Source organism: Polyodon spathula, chromosome 8 (assembly GCF_017654505.1).
Source record: "Polyodon spathula isolate WHYD16114869_AA chromosome 8, ASM1765450v1, whole genome shotgun sequence".
NCBI lineage: Eukaryota > Metazoa > Chordata > Actinopteri > Acipenseriformes > Polyodontidae > Polyodon > Polyodon spathula.
In genome coordinates this window covers 9,188,014-9,197,780 of record NC_054541.1, presented here as the reverse complement: position 1 = coordinate 9,197,780, position 9,767 = coordinate 9,188,014, and the positions used below count along the sequence as shown (strand labels likewise).

Sequence of the window (9,767 nt, the reverse complement as noted above, 5' to 3'; positions counted from 1 at the left end):
ATCCCTTTTATCGGATTAAAAGCAAACTTTGCTATGTGGGCTGTGCTACATTAATGAGAAGATGATGCACGTCTGAGCACCCTGGTCTCTGTCCTGTAATGCTCATGTAGGATCCATGTATCGCAGTGGTTGGCTAATAACACCCAGAAAGAAAGTAAGATTCTTTGAAATGATCACCATAAGAGATGATTCCCTTCAGTGAATGCTGCTCTGAGATGTCACTATCCATCCACAATGGCAGAACATTGACCCTTTGCATACTCAATATGCTTTAAACTGACAATTGCCTGTAACACAACTAAAGTTGAAAACATGTCTAAGGTGGTTTTGAATAAATCACTGAATCGGTATGTTATTGAAGAGTGGACTCCATGTGTTGAACTCTGCATAGTAGTTTTATTTTTTAATACATTTTTCTGTGCTTTCATTACAGCATTGTCAGTATCAGTCAGGTCTTGCCCAAGTGAGAAAAACAAAACATTATAAAGTATTTGAATGTAAATGACAGTTCTGTAGCTGAAATAATGAGTCAACCTTTCTAACACTGCAAGAAACTAGTTGTTATCTAAGTGTATGGAAGAGAAGAGGCACACTAGAGAAGGCCCTGCAAGCTGGCATCACTCTTCTGTCAGGTGATACAGTGATAATCCTCCAAGTTGTGTGTCATGAATATGAAGTTTAAGACTGAAATCCCTAAGTATATCTATCTTAAAAATAGCTCTGAATAGCAAGAGATAAATCTCTTTGGGTCAAAGACAACACCTGGCTGGCTGGGTGGGTAGGATACACTTCATAATACAGATACATTAACTACTTTGAAGTTACATTTTCTAAACACACAACTGAGCGAGAGAATGCTAAATTCGGCTTGTCCATACAGTAAAGGTATAGTAACTAAAGTTTAAATCCATTTCCCTAAACTTATTCACCTTCAGAACCCTTTTACACTCGCTCAGGTAAACTTTGCATAGATAAGCAGAACTACTCCTTGGATATATGATATTTGATCATCTCTGATCTTTTCTGTGGCAATATCAGCAAAAAAAACCAAAAAACAGTGTTCCTGAAATGAAGTGCACACTAACCACATGACCACATGGCGTGGAGACTTGCACTGCCACCTTGAGACCACGGCTTGTGATTTGATGAACCTTTGTTGCACTGACAAGGTCTTACAACCAAAATGTTACCTTCTATCTTCTTTTAAAGAATAAGAAAAGTTGAGATTAGGCAAGATACAGTGTGCTGGAGTGTCTCCTACCCACCTGTGATAAGACTAATCAGTAGTGCAGATGTTTATTTTGATTGGCTTTACTCATGTCTGAAATATATGTCTGTCAGTTTAGGGAAAATACCTCTGCAATAGTAAAGCATTTGTTACTTAATATGGAACTGAGGAGCTATGGGAGTGAGAGGCTGTACTAACTCTGAGTTTCTCTAAAGTTGATACTGCCGGGGGTCCATGGTTTGTGGACATTACATATTGATAAATCCAACAATTGACTAGCAATGGTTTGTAAGGTGAATGGTCCATTATGATAAAGTCAGGCATGTAACTGTTAAACTAAACACCTCACCAAGACTATCATGAATGATGACAGAAGTTTTTTTTTTTTTTATTACCCTCCAGCTGTCTGCTAATCTTTGACAGCTCCCTCCCTCTCTCTCTCTCTCTCACCAACATTGGAAGAACCAGTCAGGCAGGTTATATCTCATGAATTCATGGGATAAGAGAGGAATCAGAGAGGCAAGGTGTGTGTGTGTGTGAGAGAGAGAGAGAGAGAGAGAGAGAGAGAGAGAGAGAGAGAGAGAGAGAGAGAGAGAGAGAGAGAGAGAGAGAGAGAGAGAGAGAGAGAGAGCAGTGTTAGATGGAGCTGGTCCAGGTTATTCTGAAGCAGGTTTCAAACCTAAGACTATGACCAAAGGTACAGCAGCTCTAAGATGAAGGAGTTCCAGGGCCCCGAGGGTGCAGCACAGCTTCAGTGCTGCTCTGGAGAAGCTTCAAAGAGCAGTACGGTTCCCTCGGGCAGGCTGGGTGCTCCCACATCTCTCCCAGAATCACAGGGTGCGAGCAGAAAGCCACAGAGGCTCCATTGTACAATAAAACACTGTAGAACAGACTACCTTAGTTTTCGAATAAGAAACAGCCCTAAAACAAATTCTCACCCAGATAGTTACATTTCTAAAGAAAATAAAGATAACTAAAAGGCCTGGTGCACAGCTATGGAAGTGGATGGCTCAGTGAATTGGTAAAGTGATATTAAACACTTTCAGCTCTCCTGTATCTCAGATCTGCATAGCGTGAAATGATTCAGGAAGTGAGTACTGTAGTCAAGTGTACGTTGACTTCAATAGTGATTTTTATTCATTTGTGAGAAAAGACTATGTTTTTTTATATGTCCCTTATGATTTGAGTTCCCAGTTCCCATTTTCCCATAGTTGCAACAACACAGCTTTCATTCTGGTACTCAGGGTGGGTAAGGAGAGTTGGATGGGTTAATACCCACAAACCCATTTTAGGACCTATCACTGTCCCTTCACCCATTAGCTTAGTGCAGCCTTTCCTTACTCTCTAGCCCAGGAGTTTATTTAGGCTCAATTAAAGCCACTGTTTTCCTCAAAGCATGCATGAAGGTAAAATTAATTTGCAATGGCGGGTTCCCAGAAGCATGCTTTTACACAGATGGCATCGTCATCTGCTGACATGAGACACTACATGTCTGTCGTTGTATCTATTTTTTTGTCAATCTGTCTATCAATCTATATCTCTATCTGTCTACGTCTGCACTGTAAAGTGCAATCAAATCCACAAGGTACTAAAAATCAATAATTTGCAACACCTACCTACCCTGCCAGTCTAATGTGGCAGATGTGCATGCATGATTTCAGAAATATATCAGCACATTGCTATTGGATTAATGGTTCCACGTAAACACATAAAAGTGTTGAATATGCTGGGACAATTTTCTGAAAAAGACACTTTCTTGAAAACTTGCCTTGAACTTAGCGCATTCATTATGCATTAATATAATACTATTAACAACACAGTGCTATGTTTAGAACGGTATACTACAGTTAGGTTTTATTAGGGGAATGCCAGTAGGTGCTCAGTGGTTGATAACAGAGGGGCTGGGCTGCAATCGTATAAATAGGGTGGTATTTTTAAACTCTGTTTTTACGCTGACCCAGTCTCTTCAATTACAACCCCGCTGGGTCTGGCTGGCAGCATTAGTGGAGCCCCTTCATTTAAAATTGGGGATGGGAGTAAAACTCTCTCCATCCTTTTGCAGCTGTGCCCACGGACATGCCAAGAAAACAACAAGGCCATAAAGGACAGGTTTCACATAAAACTTTATTTCAAACAAGAGTTGTGTAGTGTTTATGTTAATAAAATGCTATGTGCTGACTGGGCAAATTGTAGGCACATGTTACTCCATTTTCAAAATAAAAATTTTCATCAACAAGTTCACAAAGCTGTTAGTGTTTGATGGCTTCTCCTTTATCTATGATGGGTATCAAACTTGTAACGTAAGTAACACATTTCTCAGACAGCTTATCCATTTTGCAGATTATAAAAAGTAGAAAGAGTAAAGGGAGAGTTAGGTTGAACACAGGCATAGGAAAGGTGCAAAATGACTGCACAGGTTGACCGTTGGGGTTTTAAAAACAGGAATGCTCACTTTCCTGCAAACAACTGGTGCCACTTTCAATGCAGATACACTGCAGTTAATTATTAGAATTAATTCTGGATCCATCCCCCACGAGAGTTAAATGAAAAAAAAAAATCCTGTGCATAAAAGAATCTCGTTGTGATTTTTACGTGGACTGGAACCACACACAATCTCTTATTAACCCCACTATGGAGCTCAGAATTCAGACAATCAGATAATCTGCACCTCTTAAAGGGTTAGCCATCATCTGAGTCAATCCCATTAACAGCCCCCCTGTTTCTGTCTTGAAAGTGTTTTGTTATAAACTCCAACCAAGTGAAAGTGGGGTCATATCTATTTGGTTCACATAAAAAAAAAGCTTGATCTGTCAAAAATTTTTGATTAATGATACATTTAGCACTGCTTGCTAAGAAAGAATGTAGTAAACACACACAAGGATAATATTTTAGTATAAGACTGAACATGATTGTGGGACACTTCAGCGATGCTATCAGATAAGTAGATGCAGTTACAGTAGCTTGTTGAGCTTGTTTGTCCTAATAACGTGGAGTTGATTTTGGAAAAGGGTGCACTTATGTAGTCTGGAGCTTTGATCAAGGGTCTTGCTGGAGTTCTGAGAAATACAGGATCTGGGAGTTTAAACCTGGGGTGTGAGTGAGACACAGAAATATACTTGATGTGAAAAAGATGAGGGGGAGATGTGTTAAACAAGCAAGTGTTTGTGTTTTGATCCCTGTTACCGAATCCTCCTTACTGCCTTTCTGAAAAACAGTTGCAGATGTTGCAAGAGAACAGCGCTTTTGCAACTCCAAACTAGGAAGTCTAAAAATGGATCATCCCACAAAATTAAACACAGACCTCACTAGAGTCACTAGAACAGGGGGAAGTGGCTCACCAGCTTGGGTCTGGGTTTAAAGAGCATGAAGCAGAGTGCTGGACTGGGAGCAATGTAGCATAATATACATAAACATTGCTGTGTTTCCATACACTACCCCAGCACTGTCCTAATGATTATTGAGGGCTATATATTTCTACATGTGGGCTGTTATATGATTAAAGTATATGCATGTCAAATTTAGTCTAGAGATATGGATAGAAAATGTTTTGAAGCGCGTCTTTTTTAAAGCCTGTTTGATTTTACTAATGTTTAAGGATGATGATGGGGCAGCACTACCCGTCGGCGTGTTCTGCTGGCAGCTGCTGGAGGTGGGGAGTGTCGAAGGGAAGGCATGCCACAGAGGAAGCCAGAAACCGTGAGCCCCAAGGCAGGCTAAGATGATTTGGTCCCCCCTGCTAGAAGCCACACGTCCACACAGCCTGCTGTCACAGAGAGGAGCTGTCTGACTGGAAGAAATCAAGTTGATAATAACATCTCGCCCTGAAGCAATCCGACACAAGGAACCCCAAACCCGATGAACCAGCCTTCGCAGGGAACATGCTGGAACAGTAAAAGCTGATTACCTGCTTGATATATTGAGAAAATGAATCTCTCACAACTTCCAATAGTCACAGACCGTTAGGCAATAATAGCATTAGTTCTTCACTGTGTCTTCTGCTGTGTAAGAAACACCGCAGTAATCCAGACTACACTTCTGTCTAGAAAACTAAAACCTAGTGAAAGCAGTGGTTCCATATAAAAACTATATGCTCAGCTGGATGTTTTCATTGTACTCTCCTTATTATCTCCAAACAAGCCACAAATTAGGAGACAAATGATACAATACATACAGCCACAGTACCACATGGAAAACCCATGGGGTTCTTTGACATTGCTCATCTTCACAGAGTGATAATGTAGGGAGGCAGTTTCATTGCCCCCACAAGACCAAAAAGTGAGGTGACTAGAAGTGTGGAGAAGCAGATGAGCTCAGCAGTACGGCACAGATGTACTGTACGTTTACATTGCCCTGGCTTGGTTCTTACTGGTTGATACCAGCTGGGAGATGGTTTGTGTACCTGCTTGGCCCAGTCTTTGCTTCCATTTTCACTGGTAGTCTCAAGATAGTTACATCATCCCAACAATGCTTTACATTCTCCACTGACCCATGGCGTACAGCAATTAGCCCCAGTCAATAATCTTGATGATGTGTGCCTTTTACTTAGGAGAGAGCTGCAGCCAGCCTACAGAGAAATGTGAGCACCGCCAAGCCTACCTGGCCAGGGCTCATGATGCTAATGTAAGCACTCCAGCAGGAGGCTGGCTGCCACAGAGGCTCAGGTTCTGAATGCAGGATGGAGATTTTCTGATGTTTGGCAAGTAATCCAGCTGCGGAGATGAATCTATCCTAAACATTAGGGTTTCCTGAGAGCTCTATTATTTTCCTTTGTAAATCAGGTTGTCACAGTGACTCAAAACTATACAAAACTGTAACAAAGCTTGTAAAATTCAGAACCCTTTGAAAGTATTAGAGAAACACTTTTAAAGCAGGGTAACTTCTTATATTAGTAAGATATGGTAAAGCCTAAACAAGACTAGCTAGACAATGGCAAAGTGTGGCTGAAGACTTTTTTTTGCTTGGCTAAAAAAAAAATTGTCTTCAATCTTCAAACAGTGAACAGCATGGTAAAATATAATCAACCATGGCAAAGCATGGTAAGACATATATATTAAATACACGGTAAAGCAGCAACATTGCAAGAATTAATTGACAAACAAGCTGGTCATACTGGAGCAGTAATGCCTTTATTTTAGAAGCAGCTGGGCAATAAACCCATTACTTTTCACTACCACATTTCCTACAGGAGTTGTTGAAGGGTTTCCTGGAGACTGTGATAAAAACATGGTTTGTATACAAACATAGTGAATTGTGTGGAATACCCGACCCATGCAAATGTGCAACAAGAAACTTAAGCGGCCGGTTTCCCTCCGGTTTAAATTAAGTGGCTTGTCAAGCAGCTGTAATCCAGCTGCCAAGAGGAATTCTCCCTTCATGTTGCATTGTCCTGGGAAATCAGTGCTTTAATTTGCAAGGAAATTGCTGTGATGTGGAGCAGCAGGAAAGTCAGTACCAATAAAAGTCAACCAAGACAATGTTCTCTGCAGCTTCTGGGGATTGTGGCTTGTGTGCAAGTGCACTGGCTAGCAAATGGGAAAAGCTTGTGAGAATGCATTACACACTAGCTGACTGTTATATATATTGTGACGGATGCCTGCTGGTCACAGGTTTTCCTTCTTCAAATAAACACTTAACACGTAGGATGCCAGAAAACGCTGTAGTGTGCGTTTATTATTTACAACAAAAGAAAATAAACAAAACAAAACCTAACCAGATCTCGGGCCCTATCTAAACAGATGTTGTGCCTCACTAATAATGAGGCAGGCTAAGCCTGTTACCTCGTCACCACAACCAAATCACAACTCCAACTCGTAGTCCAATACCTTTTCCAATAGTTCGTTTTCCAGTTTCACAATAACACGGTTACTTTCCCACTCTACCAACCAAACTCCTACCATCACCCACTATCACCCATTCTCAACCCACCTTTTATACATCGTTAATCAGCTAATTAGTCCATTAAATAAGCCTGGAGTTGGTCCTGACTTCGATAACCTCTACCAGGTCCTAATTCCCCCATGTATGGTCTCTGCCAAACAAGAAGTATTTATTTTAGCGCTGACTTAATTATTTGTAGTTTCCCTTATCTTTTTATCCCCACAGGATCTCAAATTGTTTTTATGAACAATGAGAAATCACTTTATTACCTTTGGAGTGCACGCTCGTAGTATGATTTTTATTTTTTGTGGACTGAGTGAAGATCTGTCCTCTCAGGGTTAGACTGACAGTCAATTTGGAGCTGAGATCCCAGTGTTGAGACCACCAGAATCTCCACAGTTACTTGTTGTGTCATTGTGCATCAGAGACCATTCTCAGCCATTAAATTGAGCTGTTCTTCTTTAGATTCATAAAGCATTCAATCAAGATTACTTTTTTTTTTTTTTAAATACATATTCAAACAGGATTCCCAATCAATGCCAATATTCAAATTGCATGCCAAGGAATGAAAAGTAAAAAATGCAAGTTAACTTTTTTATACAAACTCTGTTTTGCACTGTTTTACTGATGCAAAAGATCATACTCAATTTTGGCTCACTGAAACTTTTCTGAAAATGCTTATACCATGCATAAAACAACAACATAACAAATAATTCACAAAAAACACTGCATTATGAATGGATTCATATTAGGTGTGGAAGGAAAACCGAGATATAACGTATCCCAATCTAGACTGATATATACGATAGAATAATTAACATTCTTGATGAAGTAAAAGAATACCTTTTTAATAAAATCGCTGTGTTTGCCTGAGAGATTAATTCTGTACCTTAACTTGTTTTCCCACTAAAAGATGTCTTTCGTTTCTGCTTTTTTTAGGGATGTTCAATCACAAATTAAACACTTGACACAGGCTTTTCCTTCTATTACACTTCATAGAATCAAGCAGTTCCAGACTCTCTGAAGTGAACTAACAACCATCATCAAGCAACAAACATTTGGGTTTCTTAACTGCGGGATCACTGTGAAACAAAAACTATTTATTTCATTTCTGCCCATTCCTCCCTTTTCTGGTACATTGTGATGGTGTTTCGGGGTTCCAGGTTTGAATGCTTACTGTCACTGCCCATTGTCTTTGTGCTGCTGACTGTACTATTCAAGGTATCTCGAGTTTGCTTTAAACACCAGCCAATGCATGCATGGTCTTCTGTGACAGCCATGCTGTGCCTGCTGGCTCTTACAAAAATGACACAGAAAAGGATCCAGGCTCACATTGCCTCATACGAATCTATGAGGGAGTCATCGGAAACTAGTTCTACTATGATATTTTTGTAAGGAACTGCCCTAAAAAACTACTGCAAACTACTTAGAATATTTCTGTGGCTCTACACCAAAGAATTTTCCAAAATAGTGTACTACACAAACCTCACTTGTATAGTTTTGTAAGAGAGGGGAGATTGAAAATGTGGGTCACCTCTTGTAAAGTGGGGCAATTGAGATTTTTACTGTATGCCGGTAACAGGGTTTTCTTTTTGCATAGAAAAGTGCGGTTTTGTTCCAAGAAACATCCAGGCCCTTATTTAAAACCAACCCTGGTCTCTGTCCTGTGTGGCAGAAGAGCTTGCTTGTATTGACTTCTGTTTGACTCTCCAGTCTCGGTCAATCGCAAACTATCTTCTTTATCATATTTGTTGTTTGCTTTGGATGTCGTCTGAAGTAGGCAGGTCAAAACTGAGTAGCAAACTGGCAGAGAGAAAGAATGAGAGACAGAATGTTTAAGGCAGAATGATGTCAGTTCATGGTTATAAGAGGGGCCATAGTTCATTAGAATACAGTAAAGCCTGGATTATGTGCAAGGCTGTTTGCAGTTCTATGGAAATGTGAAGAAGATGGGGGTGGTCAACACTGGGTGAGCACTGCTTAGGCTGCGGGGTTCATTTGATCAAGCTATACCTGCCTGGATAAACCGCAGCTGGATTTTGTTTTTGTTTGTTTTAACTACATTGGGATTCCCTGGATTCCATCTATAGTTATCATGCGATTACCCTTAAATATGAATGATTGATGCAATTCAGACAGATTCCCTGATACAGTAAAATAATACAGCTGTGGCTTATCCCAGTGGGAGAATCAACTCAACCTCAAAGCAGGTTAATGCAGATCGGAGTGGGAACCATGAAAAAGACCTCCTGTTCTGTAAAGGTCCTGCAGAAACTGCTGTAGGGAATGTTAGTGTATGAGGGGTTCTCCACTACAGCAAAGGGAACACTGAGAAGAGAGGATGCAGCAATTATGTAATCAATAATGTGTCCACAAAATACACTGGCAAAAGGCTCTGATCCCACCAAAATTAAAATTCTGGTAAGGTGTCTTTCTGTGTTATAGCAGCCTTAAACTGGAATAATCACCCACCCAGTATGAGAGCTTTGCATGCAACTTGGTCATTTAAATTGGAAGTTAACAGAAATGCTCTTTGTTGCTTTGTTCATTTATTTATAGGTCTCTGTGTTACCTCAGCTGATGTTTCCAATCTGTAAATAATTTTCGCCGGTAATTGTCTGTTTTTATTATTATTCTTTTTTGATTTCTCTGTATAAATAAA

The 9,767-nt window shown here is 40.1% G+C and overlaps 1 protein-coding gene across 2 annotated transcripts in view; it reads right to left on the bottom strand.

Annotated features, from left to right (window-relative positions):
• Positions 1–6,870: 6,870 nt before the first annotated feature.
• LOC121319324 (transcription factor MafB-like) overlaps positions 6,871–9,767 on the bottom strand; it is an 8,518-nt gene continuing 5,621 nt past the window's right edge. The window contains exon 3 of one of the 2 annotated variants that reach the window (XR_005950692.1): positions 6,871–8,908. The gene's annotated coding sequence lies outside the window, so the exon portion shown is untranslated. The other variant, XM_041256639.1, reaches the window with a different exon arrangement.